Here is a 26,717-nt window from a genome sequence, read left to right on the forward strand (position 1 = left end):
CCACCTCCTCTACTCCAGCCTGTTCTTCTTTCTGGGTGCCACCAGACTCTGTTTCCCTGCTGTCTAGGTGGACGTTACTGGTCTTTGGGGGTCCACGGCTCGCCTTGCCACCTCCAGCCATCTGTGCGTAAGTGGGGCCCCCCCGTCTTGGGCAGGTCTTGTACACGTGGCCCACCTCTCCGCACAGGTTGCAGCTCTTTTCTTCCTGACAGTCCTTAGTCAGGTGACCCTCCTGTTTGCAGTTCCTGCAGATGGTCACTTTGCAATCCGCCAGCACATGTCCCGACTTCCCGCAGGCTCGGCACACTTTTGGCTGCCCTGCATATGTCAGGTAGCCTCTGTTCCCTCCAATTGCGAAGCTCGAGGGTGGGTGAAGAATGTTCCCATTGCCATCGACCCTCAGAGTCACTCTGACCTGTCGCTTACTGGTCCAGATCCCAAAGGGGTCGATCACGTCGGTGGCTTCTCCCTCAACTTGGACGTACCTTCCCAGGAAAGTCAGGACATCAGCCGCTGGAACATAGGGGTTGTACATATGGATTGTAACCACCCGGCTCCTCTGTGCAGGAAGCACACACAATGGGGTTGCCGACAAGATGGAGAACAGCGGCTCCCCTTCCTTCTCCTTGAAGACCTTCAGGAGCTGTTCGCACTGCTTCACGCTCCTGAAGGTCACATCAAAGTAGCCTGCCCCAGGGAAATCCTGCAGGCAGTACACGTCTGCTGCAGCGAACCCACAGCATCCTAGCAATACCTTCTTAATAAACAGGATGCGATCCACCGGTGTACGGCCCTCCACCTGCTTGACAGACACCCGGACGGTGTTTCGAACCCCCTGCCCAGGGCTGCGCGCAGCTGTTGAGGCCATAGCTCGGAGGTTGGCTGGTCCCTGAATTGGCGTTAGGCCGAAGCCAGCATGAAGATCCACCAATAGCAGGTCAGCACAACCAAACAATCCTCCAACGTCCAATCACGATCCAGCGATGATCTCCACTAGCTCTGATGACTCGCAACTCGACCCCTGTCCTGATAAGAACAGACACTACACTTGATCTTAGCCAAAAGGCCGAGAAGCGATAACTACAATACCGCGGACTGCCTCAAGTCCCATTTGTCCTCCATGTTTTCAATCAGCTTGATTCTGTTCAAAGACTTGTAGATCACTGCTGACAGTTTCCCTGTCGCCGTAGTCCTCCCAGGATTTCTAACGAGAGCAGCAGGTCCGTTTACAGCAGTTGCTTTTTTTCCCCTGTCAGTGAACCACTGTCTCATGGTCATGTAGAGATCGTCAGTATCTCACCAATCAAGTGGGTCAGGGCTAAGCTTACGTGACTTCTCACGTGACCAGCACAGCGTTTTTGAGGAGGCGGTAACCAACTGCAGAACTGCACGCATTGAATGATACATTCAGCCTGTCATGTCTGCATCAGCTCTCTGCACGAGCAACTTCCCCAGTCCCACTCGCCCTGCAGCAAATATTCTCTCTTCAGATAAGTATCCGACCCTCCGACCAAAGTCACCATTGAATCTGCCTCCAGCACCCTCTCTCTCAGGCAGTGCACTGCATATTCTCACCACTCGCTGAAGATGCTTGGGCCTAGGACGCTACCTCGATGAAACGTGACACGTAGAGAAGAAAGCAATAGATTCAGCCGAGCCCTCCATGTCTTTGATGTGTGTGGATGTGCCTGCAGTTAGAACATTGCACAGTACAGGCCCTTCGGCCCACGATGTCGTGCCGAGCAGTTTTCTTAATCTAAGATCAACCTAACCTACACACCCCTCAATTTACTGCCGTCCAGCGTGTGCTCGCCGAGCAGTAGCTTAAATGTCCCTGACAGTTTGTGGGAGATTAGAAATGCAGTTAGAGATGTTGTTTTTGCAGATGGGTGACGGGGTGTTGTGGGGGGAGGGGAAGGGGAACATTACACAAACGGTCGCGGGATTCTTGCAGCATACCTAAGGCTAAGATTTTAACGAATATAGAGGTTTTTGTTTAAGAAATAGTTGTAAACTAAGAAATAACTTTAAAGTGTTGTAGCTGACCACAAAAGTAGCAGTAGGGGCATTTCACAATAAGCTTATAGTATGATAAGGGGAACTGGATAAAATAGCAGACAGGCTGTAACAGACAAGGACAAGGACAGCAGGGTAGTCAGATAAGGAAAATTAGAGAAAAACGAGTGAGGTAATCGGCTTATGATAGGATGGGAAAAGGGAGGCGTGATTCCGCAACTTGCAAACTGAATAAGAATGCTTACATGTTTTGTTTTCGCGCGCTTTTGCTAGCCTGATTGCTTGAGCAAAACGCCTGTTCTTGCAAGGCCGTAAAGAATTAAATGTTCTTGTTTCCAAGGCTTTGTCTCAGGCTGAATTGTGAGTGAGTTTTGTTTCTCACAGTTGCCGAAGGGCCTGTTGTTGCGCTGCTCTGTTCGACGTTCTAAAAATCTCAGCTGTTACCAATGTGAAAAATCCCTGCCTCCCCACAAGGCAAATGATTGGAGCAGGTTCGAATTCTGACCGAAAAATCTCACTGTCAGGAAATCTCGGCTCGCTCACCTTTACGAACAGTACCTCTTACAGACTAATCCATCTTGTCTTGGAAAGTGTGAACTCCCATCCCCCAACCCACCTCGTGCAAATGAATAGCACGACGGGGCGGGGATGTGAAGATCAATTTACAGCAAATCAGCCTTTATTGGTTCGGCTCCAAACATTCCAATTCGGTCTGCTTCCTTAGAATTGCAAATCAAGATTCAAGAGTGCTAATTGCAGCGCTAACAGCAAGCTAATGGTTTGATAGTGGCTGTGCAATCAAAAAGCAAGGTCTAAAATGCAAAATAAAGCAAAACACCCAGTAAGCAAAACCTCAGCATCTGTGGGGAAAAAGCAGAATTAACGCTTTTTCGAGTCCAGTGACCCTTCTCCCGAAGGGTGCAGCGAGTTCTGTTTTCGTCTAGACATTACAACCTGCAGCACCACGCGTGGAGTCAGTGATCAACTGCACCTTCACTCTATTGGTAGCCACTGAGCACGTACATCGATGCTTGCATCAGGACGAGACGAAACCTGAACCAAACGGACGGAGGCTCCGAAGCTCTCTGCCACCCTCTCACCTTCAATGCGCACTTGGATCCATCCGGCTGCTCCGCATCAGGAAGCATCAATGGGGCGGCCTCAATCAACAGATGGGAATCAGAAAGCTTCCCCACACAGTCACACAGTACAGAAGAGGCCCTTTGGCCCTCCGAGTCCGCACTGACAAAGCTACTCTAAGTCTGCTCTAGTCCCACTTTCCAGCACTTGGTCCGTAGCCAGGAAAGGTTATGACATTTCCAGTGCTCATCCAAGTAGTTTTTCAAGGTTTTGAGGTTCCCCGCCTCGCTACCCTCCCAAGCAGTGCATTCCAGACCGCCGCCACCCTCTGGGAAACAACTGCTTTCTGTCATGACCGCAAGACCACGGAAGGTCTGACGGCCCATAAGACGTAGGAGCAGAATCGGGCCATTCGGCCCACGCTCCGCCATTCGGTCGTGGCTCACAGGTTTCTCAACCCCGATTCTCCTGCCCTCTCCCCACAACCCTTGATCCCCTTATAATCAAGAACCTCTCTATCTCTGTCTTAAATGCAACCTCATCTCAGCCTGAAGGGACGACCCTTCACCCTGAGGCTGTACTTCCAGGTCCTCGTCTCGCCTACTAGTGGGATCATCGGGTTCAATTCCCGCCTCAGGCGACTGACTGTGTGGAGTTTGCACGTTCTCCCCGTGCCTGCGTGGGTTTCCTCCGGGTGCTCCGGTTTCCTCCCACAGTCCAAAGATGTGCAGGTCAGGTGAATTGGCCATGCTAAATTGCCCGTAGTGTTAGGTAAGGGGCAAATGTAGGGGTATGGGTGGGTTGCGCTTCGGCGGGTCGGTGTGGACTTGTTGGGTCGAAGGGCCTGTTTCCACACTGTAATGTAATGTAATCTAATCTAATCTTCTTCACATCCACTCTGACCAGGCCTCCCAGTAGCCTGTAAGGTTCAGTCAGATCCCGCCTTACCTTTCGAAACACCATCGGGTATAGACCCAGAGACCTCGTGTGACAAACCCTTCAGCCCCAGGGGGAACACGCTTGTAAACCTTCTCTAGACTCCCTCCAACACCAGCGCATCCCTTCCTTTGGTACAGGGCACAAAACTGCTCCCGATATTCCACCTGTGGTCAGACCAGAGTCTGATGCAGCCTCAGCAGCACGTCTCTGCTCCTTTTTTCTCGCCCGCTTGAAATGAATGCCGACACTGCATTTGCCTTCCGAACCATCGGATGAACCTGCATGTTAATCATGAAACAACCTGGAACTAAGACTCCCAAGACCCTCAGCGCTTCAGATTTGCAAAGCCTTTCCCTCGTTCAGAAAATCGTCTACCCGATTGTTCTTGCTACCAAAGTGCAAAACCGCACACTTGGTCACTTCTTTCCCCACTCGCCCTTCATCTCCACGCCCTTCTGCAGCCTGCCCGTTTCCTCAAAACTACCTGTCCCTCTCGCTATCTTTGTGCCATCTGCAAACTCAGCAAAAATGCCCGCCGTGGCCCTCATTATCGTCGACACCCCAATAAGGTCCCTGTCACAGCCCCGTCTACAAGGTATTTGCAGAAATTCACCAAAGTTATACACGTGGCCGGAGACTTTGGCACGTCGGGTCGATAACACAGGGCCCAGCGAGCCTGTGCCGATTCCTACTCCTTGTTTGGACGTGCTACTTGTTGCCCAGACGTGGTTTCAGTCCCGCCGTTCCGCCTCCCGTTCACGTGTCTAACAAGGTGAGCCTTAAACATAGAACATAGAAGAATACAGCGCAGTACAGGCCCTTCGGCCCTCGATGTTGCGCCGATCCAAGCCCACCTAACCTACACTAGCCCACTATCCTCCATATGCCTATCCAATGCCTGCTTAAATGCCCATAATGAGGGAGAGTCCACCACTGCTACTGGCAGGGCATTCCATGAACTCACGACTCGCTGAGTAAAGAACCTACCCCTAACATCTGTCCTATACCTACCCCCCCTTAATTTAAAGCTATGCCCCCTTGGAAAAAGATTCTCACTGTCGACCCTATCTAAACCCCTAATCATCTTGTACACCTCTATCAAGTCACCCCTAAACCTTCTTTTCTCCAATGAAAACAACCCCAAGTGCCTCAGCCTTTCCTCATATGATCTTTCTACCATACCAGGCAACATCCTGGTAAACCTCCTCTGCACCCGTTCCAGTGCCTCCACATCCTTCCTATAGTATGGCGACCAAAACTGCACACAATACTCCAGATGCGGACGCACCAGAGTCTTATACAACTGCAACATGACCTCAGTACTCCGGAACTCAATTCCTCTACCAATAAAAGCCAGTACGCCATATGCCTTCTTCACCGCACTATTTACCTGGGTGGCAACTTTCAAAGATCTGTGTACATGGACACCAAGATCCCTCTGCTCATCCACACTACCAAGTATCCGTCCATTAGCCCAGTACCCCATCTTTTTATTACTCTTACCAAAGTGAATCACCTCACACTTAGCTACATTGAACGCCATTTGCCACCTTTCTGCCCAGTTCTGCAGCTTATCTATATCCCGCTGTAACCTGCCACATCCTTCCTCACTGTCTACAACTCCTCCGACTTTCGTATCATCCGCAAACTTGCTCACCCAACCTTCTAACCCCTCCTCCAGGTCATTTATAAAAATGACAAACAGCAATGGTCCCAAAACAGATCCTTGCGGAACACCGCTAGTGACGGCACTCCAAGATGAACCTTTGCCATCAACTACTACCCTCTGTCTTCTTCCAGCCAGCCAACTCCTAATCCAAACCTCCAACTCACCCTCAATGCCATACCTCCGTGTTTTTTGCAGTAGTCCACCATGAGGAACCTTATCAAACGCCTTACTAAAATCCATATACACCACATCTACCGCTTTCCCCTCGTTCACCTCCTTAGTCACCTTCTCAAAGAATTCAATAAGGTTTGTGAGGCACGACCTGCCCTTCACAAAACCATGCTGACTATCCTTGATCACATTATTCCTATCCAGATGTTCATAAATCCTATCCCGAAGAATTCTCTCTAAGATTTTGCCCACAACAGAAGTGAGACTCACCAGCCAATAGTTACTAGGGTTATCCCTACTCCCCTTCTTGAACAAGGGAACCACATTTGCTAGCCTCCAATCTTCTGGCACTACTCCTGTAGACAACGAGGACATAAAAATCAAGGCCAATGGCTCTGCAATCTCCTCCCTTGCTTCCCGGAGAATCCTAGGATAAATGCCATCAGGCCCAGGGGACTTATCTATTTTCACCCTTTCCAGAATTTCCAACACCTCTTCTCTACATACCTCAAAGCCATCCATTCTACTTAATTGTGACTCAGTACTCACATTGACAACAATGTCCTGTTCCTGATTGAATACTGACGAAAAGTATTCATTCAATGTCTCCCCAATCTCTTCAGCCTCCACACGCAACTTCCCACTACTATCCTTGACTGGACCTATTCCTACCCTAGTCATTCTTTTATTCCTGACATACCTATAGAAAGCCTTAGGGTTTTCCCTAATCCTACCAACTAAGGCCCTTTCATGTCCCCTCCTTGCTGCTCTTAGCTCTCTCTTCAGGTCCTTCCTGGCTACCGTATAACTCTCAATCGCCCCAATTGAACCTTCACGCCTCATCTTTACATAGGCCGCCCTCTTCCATTTAACAAGGGATTCCAATTCCTTATTAAACCACGGCTCCCTCACACGACCCTTTCCTCCCTGCCTGACGGGTACATACTTATCAAGGACACTCAATAGTTGCTCCTTGAACAAGCTCCACATATCAGTTACGCCCTTGTCTTGAAGCTTACTTTTCCAAGCCACACATCCTAAGTCATGCCTCACCGCATCATAATTTCCCTGCCCCCAGCTATAACTCTTGCCCTGTAGTGCACACTTATCCCTCTCCATCGCGAGAGTAAAAGTCACCGAATTGTGGTCACTGTCCCCAAAGTGCTCACCTACCTCTAATTCTAACACCTGGCCTGGTTCGTTACCCAGAACCAAATCCAGTATGGCCTCACCTCTTGTTGGCCTATCTACATATTGTGTCAGGAAACCCTCCTGCACACATTGGACAAACACTGACCCATCTAACGAACTTGAGCTATAGCTTTCCCAATCAATATCAGGAAAGTTAAAGTCCCCCATAACAACCACCCTATTACTTTCACTCTTCTCTTGAATCATCCTCGCAATCCTTTCTTCTACGTTTCTAGGACTATTAGGAGGCCTGTAAAAAATTACTAACAGGGTGAGCTCACCTTTCCTATTCCTAACCTCAGCCCAAACTACCTCAGACGGCGAGTCTTCATCCATCGTCCTTTCCACAGCTGTAATACTATCTTTGACAAGCAATGCCACACCTCCCCCTCTTTTACCCCCACCTCTGACCCTACTAAAACATTTAAACCCTGGAACCTGCAACAGCCAATCCTGTCCCTGTTCTACCCATGTCTCCGTAATAGCCACAACATCGAAGTCCCAGGTACCAACCCACGCTGCAAGTTCCTAATGTACCAACCCACGTTCCTAATGTGCCTGCTTCCAGCGCTTCGACTGGCAACGCGTTCCAGGCACCCACCATCCTCTGTGTGAAAACCTTTCCCCGCACTTTTCCCTTCTCACTTTCCCCCTCTCACCGTGAACCTGTACCCACTGACTCGCCACCCCACCCTTTCGATGCCTCTCAGTATGCTGTCGACCACTATCAGGTCGCCCCTCAGCTTCCGTCTTTGCAGTGACGACAATCCAAGTTTATTCAATCTCTCCTCACAGCAGAAGCGCTCCAGGGCAGGCAACGTGCTGGTAAACCTTCTCTGCACCCTCTCCAAAGCATCCACGTCCTTCTGGTAGTGTGCCGAACAGCATTGCGCGCGATATCCCAATTGTAGCCTAACTGGAGTTTTGTACAGCTCTTTGTACAGATCATTTATTTACACGTCACAAACAACAAAGGTCCTAGCACTGAGCCCTGCGGGACGCCACTAGTTACTGATCTCCTTTCCGAAAAATGCGCCCCGAGTCGGTTTTGTATCCAGCTAGCCGACTCACCTCAGATCCCACGAGACTCTACCTTTTGTAGCAGCCTGCCGTAAGATGTGAAGCGATCCAGAAGAGATTACTGACGCAAAGGTGACTACACTTAAATGAAAGTGCTGGGAATGGCAACCGTGATGGAACTCGCAGCCAAGGAAGGTCAACACCTCACAAAATGGTGGCTGAGAGTTCACAAAATGGTGGCCCAGGGACAAGCACCAACGCAGACACAAAACTGCCACTGCTGTGGAAACACATGTCAGGCAGCAGCAAATTGCTGCTGGAAAGAAGCTGTGTGCAGAAACTGCAGCATTAAAAAAGAATATATTAAGTGGGTGCGCTCGGGGGAGAAAGTACCAATAACCTGCAGCGAAAGTACAGGAAGAAATCCTAAATGGTACAAAAAGGGCAAGAAGACAAAAGCCCAGGCGCACAAACCAATGAGGTGTTGTTGTTACAGATACTGGCGATAGCTGCCGACGCCCCGGTCGCTCCCTTACTGAACGGCAAACCGGTAAGAATGGAGGTGGACACCGGTTTCATTGATACGGCTGAGTCACGTTGCGCTGCAACCTTCAGAAACTGAGCGAGGAACACACACAGGTGCTTTCACGGTGGGAACGTTCAGTTATACGGTCAGTCTGAAGACACAGCCTGCGCGTCAACAAAGGAAATCTTAGAGCTTTATGGGCAAGAATGTGGTTGGACAGAATCAAACTCAACTGGGCCGAAGGCAATCACTTGTCAAGATTCTGAGAGTGACTGATCAAGAATTCTAAAGAAGCACGCTATTGTTTTCAATGGGATAGAGAAGCAGGACGCCGGGAGCCTTTGATAAGGTTCCACGTGGTAGGCTGTTGGAGAAAATGCAGAGGCATGGAACTGAGGGTGATTTAGCAGCTTGGCTTAGAAACTGGCTTTCTGAAAGAAGGCAGCGGGTGGTGGTTGATGGAAAATATTCAGCCTGGAGTCCGGTTACTAGTGGTGTGCCACAAGGGTCTGTTTTGGGACCACTGCTGTTTGTCATTTTTATAAATGACTTAGATGCAGGCATAACATAGGTGGATGGATTAGTAAATTTGCAGACGACGCTAAAGTCGGTGGAGTGGTGGTCAGTGTGGAAGAATGTTACAGGTTGCAGGGGGACTTGGATAAACTGCAGAATTGGGCTGAGAGGTGGCAAATGGAGTTCAATGCAGCTAAATGTGAGGTGATGCACTTTGGGAAGAATAACAGGAAGGCAGAGTACTGGGTCGATGGAAAGATTCTTGGTAGTGTGGATGTGCAGAGGGATCTTGGAGTCCCATGTACATAGATCCCTGAAAGTTGCCACCCAAGTGGATAGTGCTGTTAAGAAGGCTGTTAGGTTTCATTCGTAGAGGGATTGAGTGCCGGAGCCGCAATATCATGCTGCAACAGTTCACCTGCTGGTGTGTGCTAGGCGGTTTCCTTTCCCTTTGCTCAACGACCTATTTGCTGAACTAGCCGGAGGTCAGCTTTTCAGTAAAACTGAGCCCGGTAAACCCTACCTCCAGATGAGTGTAGATCCTGAGTTTAAATGAATGAGACACAATCTTATTGAAACATATTGGATTCTTACGTGGCTCGACAGGGTAAATGCTGAGAGGACATTTTCCCTCATGGGAGTGTCTAGAACTGAACAGAATAAAGAGGCACCAATTTAAGAGTGAGATCAGGAGAAACGTCTTCTCTCAGAGGGTTGTGAGTCTTTGGAATTTGTTGTCACAGACAACTGGCACACGCTGCTTGTGTGAGACTGACTTTGCTGCCTCAGCCAGAACTGGCAGCATTCTAAGTGCAAAAGAAGGCAAGGGGGTGTTGTGCCAGTCCCTGCGTACACAGCCCAGGTGCCGGATAATCTGCAGTGCTCCTACCTGCCTTATTATCTTTCCAGGCCAGTTCCGGTCAGCAAACATTGGTTTGTTTGTTCTACGTTTTCTCACGTGCTGTTGTCGAGTTAGTGCTGTCTCTTTGCTTTTCCCAGTGAGAATTGACTCTCTGAGTAACCTGCCTCTGACTCAGTCATTCGTGATAGCACACACGATTCTGTCGCGGCTCCGTGAATCGGAAAATGGCTGAAACTCACAGTCCTTTGCCTCGTTTTTCCGGTCAGTCACATACGTACCTATCGATTCCGCCTGCCCTTGCAGTCTGATGAAAAGCATGTGCCTTAAATACGTCCCGATGATTTTTGTCCTAGCTCACAGTGTTCTCGAAATCTCTCTTTCAAGTCATCAAAATCAAAACGACTGAACCCCGAGATAGCTTCATCCCCAGCAGCATGCAGCAACGTAGCACAGTTGACCTTCTCTTGTTTTTCTGAAATGTCGCTCGCGAGTATGAAAAGCTGGTGGGCAGCTACGGTTGCTGCGACTCCCAAATTCTGACACCATGTGGTGTGATCGGGGCCCGGCGTTGGCGGGAAGGTGCAGCACGCAGCAGGGGTCCGAGGGGATGACATTGAGAGCAAGTGTCAAGGTGCGCAAGAGACAGAGATGGCGAGAGAAGGATAGGGAGCGGGAGCTGAGCAGCCACCTTAGAACAGACGAGTTTGAATCGACTCACGCCCGGTTGGATGTGAGGTGTGAGAAATGAAGCACTTGGTACTCAAACCCATCCAGCAGACACAAAGCACCGAAAGCCTGAGTTATAAACATGAAGCTGTTTTTAGATTTATAGATGAGGGGTGCACCGTTCCCGGAGGTACTGCAATACCAGGTCGATGCGTGGAGTGGACGGAGCAAGCCCCTATTCCATCTCCCTGCTCCAAAAATCAATTTAATATATGGTCCCCAGATAAGGGACGTATCAGATATTAAACTGATAAGAACAGATACTACACTTGATCTTAGCCAAAAGGCCGAGAAGCGATAACTACAATACCGCGGACTGCCTCAAGTCCCATTTGTCCTCCATGTTTTCAATCAGCTTGATTCTGTTCAAAGACTTGTAGATCACTGCTGACAGTTTCCCTGTCGCCGTAGTCCTCCCAGGATTTCTAACGAGAGCAGCAGGTCCGTTTACAGCAGTTGCTTTTTTTCCCCTGTCAGTGAACCACTGTCTCATGGTCATGTAGAGATCGTCAGTATCTCACCAATCAAGTGGGTCAGGGCTAAGCTTACGTGACTTCTCACGTGACCAGCACAGCGTTTTTGAGGAGGCGGTAACCAACTGCAGAACTGCACGCATTGAATGATACATTCAGCCTGTCATGTCTGCATCAGCTCTCTGCACGAGCAACTTCCCCAGTCCCACTCGCCCTGCAGCAAATATTCTCTCTTCAGATAAGTATCCGACCCTCCGACCAAAGTCACCATTGAATCTGCCTCCAGCACCCTCTCTCTCAGGCAGTGCACTGCATATTCTCACCACTCGCTGAAGATGCTTGGGCCTAGGACGCTACCTCGATGAAACGTGACACGTAGAGAAGAAAGCAATAGATTCAGCCGAGCCCTCCATGTCTTTGATGTGTGTGGATGTGCCTGCAGTTAGAACATTGCACAGTACAGGCCCTTCGGCCCACGATGTCGTGCCGAGCAGTTTTCTTAATCTAAGATCAACCTAACCTACACACCCCTCAATTTACTGCCGTCCAGCGTGTGCTCGCCGAGCAGTAGCTTAAATGTCCCTGACAGTTTGTGGGAGATTAGAAATGCAGTTAGAGATGTTGTTTTTGCAGATGGGTGACGGGGTGTTGTGGGGGGAGGGGAAGGGGAACATTACACAAACGGTCGCGGGATTCTTGCAGCATACCTAAGGCTAAGATTTTAACGAATATAGAGGTTTTTGTTTAAGAAATAGTTGTAAACTAAGAAATAACTTTAAAGTGTTGTAGCTGACCACAAAAGTAGCAGTAGGGGCATTTCACAATAAGCTTATAGTATGATAAGGGGAACTGGATAAAATAGCAGACAGGCTGTAACAGACAAGGACAAGGACAGCAGGGTAGTCAGATAAGGAAAATTAGAGAAAAACGAGTGAGGTAATCGGCTTATGATAGGATGGGAAAAGGGAGGCGTGATTCCGCAACTTGCAAACTGAATAAGAATGCTTACATGTTTTGTTTTCGCGCGCTTTTGCTAGCCTGATTGCTTGAGCAAAACGCCTGTTCTTGCAAGGCCGTAAAGAATTAAATGTTCTTGTTTCCAAGGCTTTGTCTCAGGCTGAATTGTGAGTGAGTTTTGTTTCTCACAGTTGCCGAAGGGCCTGTTGTTGCGCTGCTCTGTTCGACGTTCTAAAAATCTCAGCTGTTACCAATGTGAAAAATCCCTGCCTCCCCACAAGGCAAATGATTGGAGCAGGTTCGAATTCTGACCGAAAAATCTCACTGTCAGGAAATCTCGGCTCGCTCACCTTTACGAACAGTACCTCTTACAGACTAATCCATCTTGTCTTGGAAAGTGTGAACTCCCATCCCCCAACCCACCTCGTGCAAATGAATAGCACGACGGGGCGGGGATGTGAAGATCAATTTACAGCAAATCAGCCTTTATTGGTTCGGCTCCAAACATTCCAATTCGGTCTGCTTCCTTAGAATTGCAAATCAAGATTCAAGAGTGCTAATTGCAGCGCTAACAGCAAGCTAATGGTTTGATAGTGGCTGTGCAATCAAAAAGCAAGGTCTAAAATGCAAAATAAAGCAAAACACCCAGTAAGCAAAACCTCAGCATCTGTGGGGAAAAAGCAGAATTAACGCTTTTTCGAGTCCAGTGACCCTTCTCCCGAAGGGTGCAGCGAGTTCTGTTTTCGTCTAGACATTACAACCTGCAGCACCACGCGTGGAGTCAGTGATCAACTGCACCTTCACTCTATTGGTAGCCACTGAGCACGTACATCGATGCTTGCATCAGGACGAGACGAAACCTGAACCAAACGGACGGAGGCTCCGAAGCTCTCTGCCACCCTCTCACCTTCAATGCGCACTTGGATCCATCCGGCTGCTCCGCATCAGGAAGCATCAATGGGGCGGCCTCAATCAACAGATGGGAATCAGAAAGCTTCCCCACACAGTCACACAGTACAGAAGAGGCCCTTTGGCCCTCCGAGTCCGCACTGACAAAGCTACTCTAAGTCTGCTCTAGTCCCACTTTCCAGCACTTGGTCCGTAGCCAGGAAAGGTTATGACATTTCCAGTGCTCATCCAAGTAGTTTTTCAAGGTTTTGAGGTTCCCCGCCTCGCTACCCTCCCAAGCAGTGCATTCCAGACCGCCGCCACCCTCTGGGAAACAACTGCTTTCTGTCATGACCGCAAGACCACGGAAGGTCTGACGGCCCATAAGACGTAGGAGCAGAATCGGGCCATTCGGCCCACGCTCCGCCATTCGGTCGTGGCTCACAGGTTTCTCAACCCCGATTCTCCTGCCCTCTCCCCACAACCCTTGATCCCCTTATAATCAAGAACCTCTCTATCTCTGTCTTAAATGCAACCTCATCTCAGCCTGAAGGGACGACCCTTCACCCTGAGGCTGTACTTCCAGGTCCTCGTCTCGCCTACTAGTGGGATCATCGGGTTCAATTCCCGCCTCAGGCGACTGACTGTGTGGAGTTTGCACGTTCTCCCCGTGCCTGCGTGGGTTTCCTCCGGGTGCTCCGGTTTCCTCCCACAGTCCAAAGATGTGCAGGTCAGGTGAATTGGCCATGCTAAATTGCCCGTAGTGTTAGGTAAGGGGCAAATGTAGGGGTATGGGTGGGTTGCGCTTCGGCGGGTCGGTGTGGACTTGTTGGGTCGAAGGGCCTGTTTCCACACTGTAATGTAATGTAATCTAATCTAATCTTCTTCACATCCACTCTGACCAGGCCTCCCAGTAGCCTGTAAGGTTCAGTCAGATCCCGCCTTACCTTTCGAAACACCATCGGGTATAGACCCAGAGACCTCGTGTGACAAACCCTTCAGCCCCAGGGGGAACACGCTTGTAAACCTTCTCTAGACTCCCTCCAACACCAGCGCATCCCTTCCTTTGGTACAGGGCACAAAACTGCTCCCGATATTCCACCTGTGGTCAGACCAGAGTCTGATGCAGCCTCAGCAGCACGTCTCTGCTCCTTTTTTCTCGCCCGCTTGAAATGAATGCCGACACTGCATTTGCCTTCCGAACCATCGGATGAACCTGCATGTTAATCATGAAACAACCTGGAACTAAGACTCCCAAGACCCTCAGCGCTTCAGATTTGCAAAGCCTTTCCCTCGTTCAGAAAATCGTCTACCCGATTGTTCTTGCTACCAAAGTGCAAAACCGCACACTTGGTCACTTCTTTCCCCACTCGCCCTTCATCTCCACGCCCTTCTGCAGCCTGCCCGTTTCCTCAAAACTACCTGTCCCTCTCGCTATCTTTGTGCCATCTGCAAACTCAGCAAAAATGCCCGCCGTGGCCCTCATTATCGTCGACACCCCAATAAGGTCCCTGTCACAGCCCCGTCTACAAGGTATTTGCAGAAATTCACCAAAGTTATACACGTGGCCGGAGACTTTGGCACGTCGGGTCGATAACACAGGGCCCAGCGAGCCTGTGCCGATTCCTACTCCTTGTTTGGACGTGCTACTTGTTGCCCAGACGTGGTTTCAGTCCCGCCGTTCCGCCTCCCGTTCACGTGTCTAACAAGGTGAGCCTTAAACATAGAACATAGAAGAATACAGCGCAGTACAGGCCCTTCGGCCCTCGATGTTGCGCCGATCCAAGCCCACCTAACCTACACTAGCCCACTATCCTCCATATGCCTATCCAATGCCTGCTTAAATGCCCATAATGAGGGAGAGTCCACCACTGCTACTGGCAGGGCATTCCATGAACTCACGACTCGCTGAGTAAAGAACCTACCCCTAACATCTGTCCTATACCTACCCCCCCTTAATTTAAAGCTATGCCCCCTTGGAAAAAGATTCTCACTGTCGACCCTATCTAAACCCCTAATCATCTTGTACACCTCTATCAAGTCACCCCTAAACCTTCTTTTCTCCAATGAAAACAACCCCAAGTGCCTCAGCCTTTCCTCATATGATCTTTCTACCATACCAGGCAACATCCTGGTAAACCTCCTCTGCACCCGTTCCAGTGCCTCCACATCCTTCCTATAGTATGGCGACCAAAACTGCACACAATACTCCAGATGCGGACGCACCAGAGTCTTATACAACTGCAACATGACCTCAGTACTCCGGAACTCAATTCCTCTACCAATAAAAGCCAGTACGCCATATGCCTTCTTCACCGCACTATTTACCTGGGTGGCAACTTTCAAAGATCTGTGTACATGGACACCAAGATCCCTCTGCTCATCCACACTACCAAGTATCCGTCCATTAGCCCAGTACCCCATCTTTTTATTACTCTTACCAAAGTGAATCACCTCACACTTAGCTACATTGAACACCATTTGCCACCTTTCTGCCCAGTTCTGCAGCTTATCTATATCCCGCTGTAACCTGCCACATCCTTCCTCACTGTCTACAACTCCTCCGACTTTCGTATCATCCGCAAACTTGCTCACCCAACCTTCTAACCCCTCCTCCAGGTCATTTATAAAAATGACAAACAGCAATGGTCCCAAAACAGATCCTTGCGGAACACCGCTAGTGACGGCACTCCAAGATGAACCTTTGCCATCAACTACTACCCTCTGTCTTCTTCCAGCCAGCCAACTCCTAATCCAAACCTCCAACTCACCCTCAATGCCATACCTCCGTGTTTTTTGCAGTAGTCCACCATGAGGAACCTTATCAAACGCCTTACTAAAATCCATATACACCACATCTACCGCTTTCCCCTCGTTCACCTCCTTAGTCACCTTCTCAAAGAATTCAATAAGGTTTGTGAGGCACGACCTGCCCTTCACAAAACCATGCTGACTATCCTTGATCACATTATTCCTATCCAGATGTTCATAAATCCTATCCCGAAGAATTCTCTCTAAGATTTTGCCCACAACAGAAGTGAGACTCACCAGCCAATAGTTACTAGGGTTATCCCTACTCCCCTTCTTGAACAAGGGAACCACATTTGCTAGCCTCCAATCTTCTGGCACTACTCCTGTAGACAACGAGGACATAAAAATCAAGGCCAATGGCTCTGCAATCTCCTTCCTTGCTTCCCGGAGAATCCTAGGATAAATGCCATCAGGCCCAGGGGACCTATCTATTTTCACCCTTTCCAGAATTTCCAACACCTCTTCTCTACATACCTCAAAGCCATCCATTCTACTTAATTGTGACTCAGTACTCACATTGACAACAATGTCCTGTTCCTGATTGAATACTGACGAAAAGTATTCATTCAATGTCTCCCCAATCTCTTCAGCCTCCACACGCAACTTCCCACTACTATCCTTGACTGGACCTATTCCTACCCTAGTCATTCTTTTATTCCTGACATACCTATAGAAAGCCTTAGGGTTTTCCCTAATCCTACCAACTAAGGCCCTTTCATGTCCCCTCCTTGCTGCTCTTAGCTCTCTCTTCAGGTCCTTCCTGGCTACCGTATAACTCTCAATCGCCCCAATTGAACCTTCACGCCTCATCTTTACATAGGCCGCCCTCTTCCATTTAACAAGGGATTCCAATTCCTTATTAAACCACGGCTCCCTCACACGACCCTTTCCTCCCTGCCTGACGGGTACATACTTATCAAGGACACTCAATAGTTGCTCCTTGAACAAGCTCCACATATCAGTTACGCCCTTGTCTTGAAGCTTACTTTTCCAAGCCACACATCCTAAGTCATGCCTCACCGCATCATAATTTCCCTGCCCCCAGCTATAACTCTTGCCCTGTAGTGCACACTTATCCCTCTCCATCGCGAGAGTAAAAGTCACCGAATTGTGGTCACTGTCCCCAAAGTGCTCACCTACCTCTAATTCTAACACCTGGCCTGGTTCGTTACCCAGAACCAAATCCAGTATGGCCTCACCTCTTGTTGGCCTATCTACATATTGTGTCAGGAAACCCTCCTGCACACATTGGACAAACACTGACCCATCTAACGAACTTGAGCTATAGCTTTCCCAATCAATATCAGGAAAGTTAAAGTCCCCCATAACAACCACCCTATTACTTTCACTCTTCTCTTGAATCATCCTCGCAATCCTTTCTTCTACGTTTCTAGGACTATTAGGAGGCCTGTAAAAAATTACTAACAGGGTGAGCTCACCTTTCCTATTCCTAACCTCAGCCCAAACTACCTCAGACGGCGAGTCTTCATCCATCGTCCTTTCCACAGCTGTAATACTATCTTTGACAAGCAATGCCACACCTCCCCCTCTTTTACCCCCACCTCTGACCCTACTAAAACATTTAAACCCTGGAACCTGCAACAGCCAATCCTGTCCCTGTTCTACCCATGTCTCCGTAATAGCCACAACATCGAAGTCCCAGGTACCAACCCACGCTGCAAGTTCCTAATGTACCAACCCACGTTCCTAATGTGCCTGCTTCCAGCGCTTCGACTGGCAACGCGTTCCAGGCACCCACCATCCTCTGTGTGAAAACCTTTCCCCGCACTTTTCCCTTCTCACTTTCCCCCTCTCACCGTGAACCTGTACCCACTGACTCGCCACCCCACCCTTTCGATGCCTCTCAGTATGCTGTCGACCACTATCAGGTCGCCCCTCAGCTTCCGTCTTTGCAGTGACGACAATCCAAGTTTATTCAATCTCTCCTCACAGCAGAAGCGCTCCAGGGCAGGCAACGTGCTGGTAAACCTTCTCTGCACCCTCTCCAAAGCATCCACGTCCTTCTGGTAGTGTGCCGAACAGCATTGCGCGCGATATCCCAATTGTAGCCTAACTGGAGTTTTGTACAGCTCTTTGTACAGATCATTTATTTACACGTCACAAACAACAAAGGTCCTAGCACTGAGCCCTGCGGGACGCCACTAGTTACTGATCTCCTTTCCGAAAAATGCGCCCCGAGTCGGTTTTGTATCCAGCTAGCCGACTCACCTCAGATCCCACGAGACTCTACCTTTTGTAGCAGCCTGCCGTAAGATGTGAAGCGATCCAGAAGAGATTACTGACGCAAAGGTGACTACACTTAAATGAAAGTGCTGGGAATGGCAACCGTGATGGAACTCGCAGCCAAGGAAGGTCAACACCTCACAAAATGGTGGCTGAGAGTTCACAAAATGGTGGCCCAGGGACAAGCACCAACGCAGACACAAAACTGCCACTGCTGTGGAAACACATGTCAGGCAGCAGCAAATTGCTGCTGGAAAGAAGCTGTGTGCAGAAACTGCAGCATTAAAAAAGAATATATTAAGTGGGTGCGCTCGGGGGAGAAAGTACCAATAACCTGCAGCGAAAGTACAGGAAGAAATCCTAAATGGTACAAAAAGGGCAAGAAGACAAAAGCCCAGGCGCACAAACCAATGAGGTGTTGTTGTTACAGATACTGGCGATAGCTGCCGACGCCCCGGTCGCTCCCTTACTGAACGGCAAACCGGTAAGAATGGAGGTGGACACCGGTTTCATTGATACGGCTGAGTCACGTTGCGCTGCAACCTTCAGAAACTGAGCGAGGAACACACACAGGTGCTTTCACGGTGGGAACGTTCAGTTATACGGTCAGTCTGAAGACACAGCCTGCGCGTCAACAAAGGAAATCTTAGAGCTTTATGGGCAAGAATGTGGTTGGACAGAATCAAACTCAACTGGGCCGAAGGCAATCACTTGTCAAGATTCTGAGAGTGACTGATCAAGAATTCTAAAGAAGCACGCTATTGTTTTCAATGGGATAGAGAAGCAGGACGCCGGGAGCCTTTGATAAGGTTCCACGTGGTAGGCTGTTGGAGAAAATGCAGAGGCATGGAACTGAGGGTGATTTAGCAGCTTGGCTTAGAAACTGGCTTTCTGAAAGAAGGCAGCGGGTGGTGGTTGATGGAAAATATTCAGCCTGGAGTCCGGTTACTAGTGGTGTGCCACAAGGGTCTGTTTTGGGACCACTGCTGTTTGTCATTTTTATAAATGACTTAGATGCAGGCATAACATAGGTGGATGGATTAGTAAATTTGCAGACGACGCTAAAGTCGGTGGAGTGGTGGTCAGTGTGGAAGAATGTTACAGGTTGCAGGGGGACTTGGATAAACTGCAGAATTGGGCTGAGAGGTGGCAAATGGAGTTCAATGCAGCTAAATGTGAGGTGATGCACTTTGGGAAGAATAACAGGAAGGCAGAGTACTGGGTCGATGGAAAGATTCTTGGTAGTGTGGATGTGCAGAGGGATCTTGGAGTCCCATGTACATAGATCCCTGAAAGTTGCCACCCAAGTGGATAGTGCTGTTAAGAAGGCTGTTAGGTTTCATTCGTAGAGGGATTGAGTGCCGGAGCCGCAATATCATGCTGCAACAGTTCACCTGCTGGTGTGTGCTAGGCGGTTTCCTTTCCCTTTGCTCAACGACCTATTTGCTGAACTAGCCGGAGGTCAGCTTTTCAGTAAAACTGAGCCCGGTAAACCCTACCTCCAGATGAGTGTAGATCCTGAGTTTAAATGAATGAGACACAATCTTATTGAAACATATTGGATTCTTACGTGGCTCGACAGGGTAAATGCTGAGAGGACATTTTCCCTCATGGGAGTGTCTAGAACTGAACAGAATAAAGAGGCACCAATTTAAGAGTGAGATCAGGAGAAACGTCTTCTCTCAGAGGGTTGTGAGTCTTTGGAATTTGTTGTCACAGACAGCTGGCACACGCTGCTTGTGTGAGACTGACTTTGCTGCCTCAGCCAGAACTGGCAGCATTCTAAGTGCAAAAGAAGGCAAGGGGGTGTTGTGCCAGTCCCTGCGTACACAGCCCAGGTGCCGGATAATCTGCAGTGCTCCTACCTGCCTTATTATCTTTCCAGGCCAGTTCCGGTCAGCAAACATTGGTTTGTTTGTTCTACGTTTTCTCACGTGCTGTTGTCGAGTTAGTGCTGTCTCTTTGCTTTTCCCAGTGAGAATTGACTCTCTGAGTAACCTGCCTCTGACTCAGTCATTCGTGATAGCACACACGATTCTGTCGCGGCTCCGTGAATCGGAAAATGGCTGAAACTCACAGTCCTTTGCCTCGTTTTTCCGGTCAGTCACATACGTACCTATCGATTCCGCCTGCCCTTGCAGTCTGATGAAAAGCATGTGCCTTAAATACGTCCCGATGATTTTTGTCCTAGCTCACAGTGTTCTCGAAATCTCTCTTTCAAGTCATCAAAATCAAAACGACTGAACCCCGAGATAGCTTCATCCCCAGCAGCATGCAGCAACGTAGCACAGTTGACCTTCTCTTGTTTTTCTGAAATGTCGCTCGCGAGTATGAAAAGCTGGTGGGCAGCTACGGTTGCTGCGACTCCCAAATTCTGACACCATGTGGTGTGATCGGGGCCCGGCGTTGGCGGGAAGGTGCAGCACGCAGCAGGGGTCCGAGGGGATGACATTGAGAGCAAGTGTCAAGGTGCGCAAGAGACAGAGATGGCGAGAGAAGGATAGGGAGCGGGAGCTGAGCAGCCACCTTAGAACAGACGAGTTTGAATCGACTCACGCCCGGTTGGATGTGAGGTGTGAGAAATGAAGCACTTGGTACTCAAACCCATCCAGCAGACACAAAGCACCGAAAGCCTGAGTTATAAACATGAAGCTGTTTTTAGATTTATAGATGAGGGGTGCACCGTTCCCGGAGGTACTGCAATACCAGGTCGATGCGTGGAGTGGACGGAGCAAGCCCCTATTCCATCTCCCTGCTCCAAAAATCAATTTAATATATGGTCCCCAGATAAGGGACGTATCAGATATTAAACTGATAAGAACAGATTTTTTTTTTATTTCAAAATATACTTTATTCATATAAATAAATCTTTGGTACTTGTACAATTTGTCATATCGTTCATACATATATACATTCCATGTCGTAAAGAACAGATTGAATTGCTCAAATTTACAGTTATCCTAAATACAGTTCCCTTCATTAACCATCCAGTCTCTTATTATTTAGCTGTGGCTTCAGCGGAACCCACCTACTGAGTGGGTGCCCTGTTATATGAGAGCAAAGGAAAACTTCTTTAACCCCCAGTTTATGGGGTTACCCTTGTCCATTTGACTGTCCTGTCTCTGGGGTAGCTATCTGCATCCCCATAGTGTGCACGAACTGCTGGACCTTCTCTGGGCTGAGGTAGCTATCCAGGCCCTCACTGGGGTCATTTACCTGCTCTGGTGTCATTGAGCCAAGGCAAGGGTCCGCACCGTCCAGTTCTGTGTCTGACAATGGGACTGTCAGAGGATCGCAGCTCTCAGTTACCTGTAGTTGTGGGACAGTGGGTACCCCCTGGTTCTCACTGGGTGGAGGGTGGACTTCAGGGGTTCCGTTGTTTCCTGGCTGGGAGGAAATGCCCTCCTCTTTATCTACGGCGCTCTGTCTCTTCTTCTGGTGGTGATGATGTTCTTTGTGCCCGTCTTCCCCATCCGAAGTGCTGGCCGTCCCTCCCTCGTGCAGCTGTCTTTTCCCCCTTTGCTGGGAGGCTTTGTGGGCGTGGCCGGATTTTCTCTTCCTGTTTATAACCGGTATCCACTCCTCTGCCTGCTCGATTACCTCCTCCTCCTCCTCCATTGCTTCCATCTGCCCAGCGAGAGCTAGGATTAGCTGCTGTGTCTCTCCACTGGCTGCCCCCTCCTCCACTCCAGCCTGTTCTTCTTTCTGGGTGCCACCAGACTCTGTTTCCCTGCTGTCTAGGTGGACGTTACTGGTCTTTGGGGGTCCACGGCTCGCCTTGCCACCTCCAGCCATCTGTGCGTAAGTGGGGCCCCCCCGTCTTGGGCAGGTCTTGTACACGTGGCCCGCCTCTCCGCACAGGTTGCAGCTCCTTTCTTCCTGACAGTCCTTAGTCAGGTGACCCTCCTGTTTGCAGTTCCTGCAGATGGTCACTTTGCAATCCGCCAGCACATGTCCCGACTTCCCGCAGGCTCGGCACACTTTTGGCTGCCCTGCATATGTCAGGTAGCCTCTGTTCCCTCCAATTGCGAAGCTCGAGGGTGGGTGAAGAATGTTCCCATTGCCATCGACCCTCAGAGTCACTCTGACCTGCCGCTTACTGGTCCAGATCCCAAAGGGGTCGATCACGTCGGTGGCTTCTCCCTCAACTTGGACGTACCTTCCCAGGAAGGTCAGGACATCAGCCGCTGGAACATAGGGGTTGTACATATGGATTGTAACAACCCGACTCCTCTGTGCAGGAAGCACACACAATGGGGTTGCCGACAAGATGGAGAACAGCGGCTCCCCTTCCTTCTCCTTGAAGACCTTCAGGAGCTGTTCGCACTGCTTCACACTCCTGAAGGTCACATCAAAGTAGCCTGCCCCAGGGAAATCCTGCAGGCAGTACACGTCTGCTGCAGCGAACCCACAGCATCCTAGCAATACCTTCTTAATAAACAGGATGCGATCCATCGGTGTACGGCCCTCCACCTGCTTGACAGACACCCGGACGGTGTTTCGAACCCCCTGCCCAGGGCTGCGCGCAGCTGTTGAGGCCATAGCTCGGAGGTTGGCTGGTCCCTGAATTGGCGTTAGGCCGAAGCCAGCATGAAGATCCACCAATAGCAGGTCAGCACAACCAAACGATCCTCCAACGTCCAATCACGATCCAGCGATGATCTCCACTAGCTCTGATGACTCACAACTCGACCCCCGTCCTGATAAGAACAGACACTTGATCTTAGCCAAAAGGCCGAGAAGCGATAACTACAATACAGCGGACTGCCTCAAGTCCCATTTGTCCTCCATGTTTTCAATCAGCTTGATTCTGTTCAAAGACTTGTAGATCACTGCTGACAGTTTCCCTGTCGCCGTAGTCCTCCCAGGATTTCTAACGAGAGCAGCAGGTCCGTTTACAGCAGTTGCTTTTTTTCCCCTGTCAGTGAACCACTGTCTCATGGTCATGTAGAGATCGTCAGTATCTCACCAATCAAGTGGGTCAGGGCTAAGCTTACGTGACTTCTCACGTGACCAGCACAGCGTTTTTGAGGAGGCGGTAACCAACTGCAGAACTGCACGCATTGAATGATACATTCAGCCTGTCATGTCTGCATCAGCTCTCTGCACGAGCAACTTCCCCAGTCCCACTCGCCCTGCAGCAAATATTCTCTCTTCAGATAAGTATCCGACCCTCCGACCAAAGTCACCATTGAATCTGCCTCCAGCACCCTCTCTCTCAGGCAGTGCACTGCATATTCTCACCACTCGCTGAAGATGCTTGGGCCTAGGACGCTACCTCGATGAAACGTGACACGTAGAGAAGAAAGCAATAGATTCAGCCGAGCCCTCCATGTCTTTGATGTGTGTGGATGTGCCTGCAGTTAGAACATTGCACAGTACAGGCCCTTCGGCCCACGATGTCGTGCCGAGCAGTTTTCTTAATCTAAGATCAACCTAACCTACACACCCCTCAATTTACTGCCGTCCAGCGTGTGCTCGCCGAGCAGTAGCTTAAATGTCCCTGACAGTTTGTGGGAGATTAGAAATGCAGTTAGAGATGTTGTTTTTGCAGATGGGTGACGGGGTGTTGTGGGGGGAGGGGAAGGGGAACATTACACAAACGGTCGCGGGATTCTTGCAGCATACCTAAGGCTAAGATTTTAACGAATATAGAGGTTTTTGTTTAAGAAATAGTTGTAAACTAAGAAATAACTTTAAAGTGTTGTAGCTGACCACAAAAGTAGCAGTAGGGGCATTTCACAATAAGCTTATAGTATGATAAGGGGAACTGGATAAAATAGCAGACAGGCTGTAACAGACAAGGACAAGGACAGCAGGGTAGTCAGATAAGGAAAATTAGAGAAAAACGAGTGAGGTAATCGGCTTATGATAGGATGGGAAAAGGGAGGCGTGATTCCGCAACTTGCAAACTGAATAAGAATGCTTACATGTTTTGTTTTCGCGCGCTTTTGCTAGCCTGATTGCTTGAGCAAAACGCCTGTTCTTGCAAGGCCGTAAAGAATTAAATGTTCTTGTTTCCAAGGCTTTGTCTCAGGCTGAATTGTGAGTGAGTTTTGTTTCTCACAGTTGCCGAAGGGCCTGTTGTTGCGCTGCTCTGTTCGACGTTCTAAAAATCTCAGCTGTTACCAATGTGAAAAATCCCTGCCTCCCCACAAGGCAAATGATTGGAGCAGGTTCGAATTCTGACCGAAAAATCTCACTGTCAGGAAATCTCGGCTCGCTCACCTTTACGAACAGTACCTCTTACAGACTAATCCATCTTGTCTTGGAAAGTGTGAACTCCCATCCCCCAACCCACCTCGTGCAAATGAATAGCACGACGGGGCGGGGATGTGAAGATCAATTTACAGCAAATCAGCCTTTATTGGTTCGGCTCCAAACATTCCAATTCGGTCTGCTTCCTTAGAATTGCAAATCAAGATTCAAGAGTGCTAATTGCAGCGCTAACAGCAAGCTAATGGTTTGATAGTGGCTGTGCAATCAAAAAGCAAGGTCTAAAATGCAAAATAAAGCAAAACACCCAGTAAGCAAAACCTCAGCATCTGTGGGGAAAAAGCAGAATTAACGCTTTTTCGAGTCCAGTGACCCTTCTCCCGAAGGGTGCAGCGAGTTCTGTTTTCGTCTAGACATTACAACCTGCAGCACCACGCGTGGAGTCAGTGATCAACTGCACCTTCACTCTATTGGTAGCCACTGAGCACGTACATCGATGCTTGCATCAGGACGAGACGAAACCTGAACCAAACGGACGGAGGCTCCGAAGCTCTCTGCCACCCTCTCACCTTCAATGCGCACTTGGATCCATCCGGCTGCTCCGCATCAGGAAGCATCAATGGGGCGGCCTCAATCAACAGATGGGAATCAGAAAGCTTCCCCACACAGTCACACAGTACAGAAGAGGCCCTTTGGCCCTCCGAGTCCGCACTGACAAAGCTACTCTAAGTCTGCTCTAGTCCCACTTTCCAGCACTTGGTCCGTAGCCAGGAAAGGTTATGACATTTCCAGTGCTCATCCAAGTAGTTTTTCAAGGTTTTGAGGTTCCCCGCCTCGCTACCCTCCCAAGCAGTGCATTCCAGACCGCCGCCACCCTCTGGGAAACAACTGCTTTCTGTCATGACCGCAAGACCACGGAAGGTCTGACGGCCCATAAGACGTAGGAGCAGAATCGGGCCATTCGGCCCACGCTCCGCCATTCGGTCGTGGCTCACAGGTTTCTCAACCCCGATTCTCCTGCCCTCTCCCCACAACCCTTGATCCCCTTATAATCAAGAACCTCTCTATCTCTGTCTTAAATGCAACCTCATCTCAGCCTGAAGGGACGACCCTTCACCCTGAGGCTGTACTTCCAGGTCCTCGTCTCGCCTACTAGTGGGATCATCGGGTTCAATTCCCGCCTCAGGCGACTGACTGTGTGGAGTTTGCACGTTCTCCCCGTGCCTGCGTGGGTTTCCTCCGGGTGCTCCGGTTTCCTCCCACAGTCCAAAGATGTGCAGGTCAGGTGAATTGGCCATGCTAAATTGCCCGTAGTGTTAGGTAAGGGGCAAATGTAGGGGTATGGGTGGGTTGCGCTTCGGCGGGTCGGTGTGGACTTGTTGGGTCGAAGGGCCTGTTTCCACACTGTAATGTAATGTAATCTAATCTAATCTTCTTCACATCCACTCTGACCAGGCCTCCCAGTAGCCTGTAAGGTTCAGTCAGATCCCGCCTTACCTTTCGAAACACCATCGGGTATAGACCCAGAGACCTCGTGTGACAAACCCTTCAGCCCCAGGGGGAACACGCTTGTAAACCTTCTCTAGACTCCCTCCAACACCAGCGCATCCCTTCCTTTGGTACAGGGCACAAAACTGCTCCCGATATTCCACCTGTGGTCAGACCAGAGTCTGATGCAGCCTCAGCAGCACGTCTCTGCTCCTTTTTTCTCGCCCGCTTGAAATGAATGCCGACACTGCATTTGCCTTCCGAACCATCGGATGAACCTGCATGTTAATCATGAAACAACCTGGAACTAAGACTCCCAAGACCCTCAGCGCTTCAGATTTGCAAAGCCTTTCCCTCGTTCAGAAAATCGTCTACCCGATTGTTCTTGCTACCAAAGTGCAAAACCGCACACTTGGTCACTTCTTTCCCCACTCGCCCTTCATCTCCACGCCCTTCTGCAGCCTGCCCGTTTCCTCAAAACTACCTGTCCCTCTCGCTATCTTTGTGCCATCTGCAAACTCAGCAAAAATGCCCGCCGTGGCCCTCATTATCGTCGACACCCCAATAAGGTCCCTGTCACAGCCCCGTCTACAAGGTATTTGCAGAAATTCACCAAAGTTATACACGTGGCCGGAGACTTTGGCACGTCGGGTCGATAACACAGGGCCCAGCGAGCCTGTGCCGATTCCTACTCCTTGTTTGGACGTGCTACTTGTTGCCCAGACGTGGTTTCAGTCCCGCCGTTCCGCCTCCCGTTCACGTGTCTAACAAGGTGAGCCTTAAACATAGAACATAGAAGAATACAGCGCAGTACAGGCCCTTCGGCCCTCGATGTTGCGCCGATCCAAGCCCACCTAACCTACACTAGCCCACTATCCTCCATATGCCTATCCAATGCCTGCTTAAATGCCCATAATGAGGGAG

The 26,717-nt window shown here is 49.6% G+C and overlaps 1 protein-coding gene, 1 non-coding gene and 2 pseudogenes across 2 annotated transcripts in view; all 4 read right to left on the reverse strand.

Moving 5' to 3' along the window:
* LOC148150048 (microtubule-actin cross-linking factor 1, isoforms 6/7-like) overlaps positions 1-26,717 on the reverse strand; it is a 374,112-nt gene that overhangs the window by 290,231 nt on the left and 57,164 nt on the right. The gene's annotated exons all lie outside the window — the stretch shown is intronic.
* Positions 984-1,078, reverse strand: LOC148150055 (U2 spliceosomal RNA; annotated as a pseudogene).
* On the reverse strand, positions 10,825-11,015 carry LOC148150056 (U2 spliceosomal RNA). Its single transcript, XR_015757312.1, has one exon. It is a non-coding gene; the product is annotated as a U2 spliceosomal RNA (small nuclear RNA).
* On the reverse strand, positions 20,762-20,936 carry LOC148150057 (U2 spliceosomal RNA; annotated as a pseudogene).

The sequence above is a fragment of the Chiloscyllium plagiosum genome, unplaced genomic scaffold (assembly GCF_037043375.1).
Source record: "Chiloscyllium plagiosum isolate Xiang-an unplaced genomic scaffold, Cpla_swu_hap1 HiC_scaffold_5, whole genome shotgun sequence".
In the NCBI taxonomy this organism is placed as follows: Eukaryota; Metazoa; Chordata; class Chondrichthyes; order Orectolobiformes; family Hemiscylliidae; genus Chiloscyllium; species Chiloscyllium plagiosum.